Consider the following 1,136-nt stretch of genomic DNA (forward strand, 5'->3'; position numbering starts at 1 on the left):
TTCTAAGACACATAAAGCAGATCTGATGTTGCAGTTTGACATCTTTGTAACAAAACTTCTGTGCAACTTTTATATTGGATTTTATAAAGTTGTTTTTTTATTGTTTTTAGGATACAAGTTGATTCCTAGTAAACCAGAAAGTGAATCTTTTCCTAAACTTTCATGTAAATATCTTTAACGCTAAGGAAGTTATGATGAAAAATAAATCAAACAATTGGTCACAGGGTCCTGTTGGCAGCAGAACTCGAGCTTCTTTACAACAACTTCCTTCAAACTTGACACAATCCCTTGGTTTTGTTGTTATTTTTAGGATTTTTTTCTGTTCTTATAAAATCTACAGTCAGATTTAATTAGTGTAAGATAAAACCATCTGTCTAAAATAACACCAGCTGGGCTAAAGSAGTCCATAAATCCACTCAGTTCTGTTAGTTCTGAACCAGACAGATTCTGGGTTAGAAGACAGCTCCAGTTTAATCTGGATCTGGGTTCGGTTCTCTGTCGAATTTAAGTCCAGGACTGGAACATTCCTGTGCAACACAAACTTGAGTCTGCAGAGTCAGATCACAACAAACTCACTTTTCTCAGCTCGGAGTTGTGCGCATGCGCACTGAGGCAGCCCAGCCTGAAAAACAATCTGGACACTTCAGGAGACAGACAGCTGTCCTACCTGGTTCTGTTCGGGTTCTCTGAGCTCCAGCTGCTGAGGGTTCGGTTCGGCTGTAGGTTCAAGGTTCGGCCGCAGCAGCACGAGGAGCAGACTCGTGATGAAGAACATCCGTCGGTTTGTTTCTGCAGAGCCAGCAGTTCTGAGGCAGGAAGAGCGGATTCCTCCATCTGTTTGGATCAGCTCAGAACCGAACCTCCCAGACGTCTTCACTTGAACTCCACCCCTCCGGTGTCAGAACCCCGTGTGCTCGTGACACGCGCGCGCACACACACAACCACRTGACTTCATAAAAGTACAGATTTGTGTAAAAGGGACTACTTGACTCTTCATGTTGGCATAAGAAACAGAAATCAATTTAGCTTTTTGTCAGGGTTAGAATTTTTACTCCACTTTCTTTAACATGTCTTTTGGACAGAGGGAACATTTGTAATTTTAAAGTTCTCCCAATAAAAAACCTGATCCTGTAGCT

The 1,136-nt window shown here is 42.0% G+C and overlaps 1 protein-coding gene across 1 annotated transcript in view; it reads right to left on the reverse strand.

The window, feature by feature from the left end:
• hvcn1 (hydrogen voltage-gated channel 1) overlaps window positions 1-877 on the reverse strand; it is a 7,499-nt gene extending 6,622 nt beyond the window's left edge. The window contains exon 1 of the mRNA XM_014025055.1: window positions 668-877. The gene's annotated coding sequence lies outside the window, so the exon portion shown is untranslated. The remainder of the gene's footprint in view (window positions 1-667) is intronic.
• Between the last annotated feature and the right edge of the window lie 259 nt (window positions 878-1,136).

The sequence above is a fragment of the Austrofundulus limnaeus genome, unplaced genomic scaffold (assembly GCF_001266775.1).
Source record: "Austrofundulus limnaeus strain Quisiro unplaced genomic scaffold, Austrofundulus_limnaeus-1.0 Scaffold453, whole genome shotgun sequence".
Taxonomy (NCBI): domain Eukaryota; kingdom Metazoa; phylum Chordata; class Actinopteri; order Cyprinodontiformes; family Rivulidae; genus Austrofundulus; species Austrofundulus limnaeus.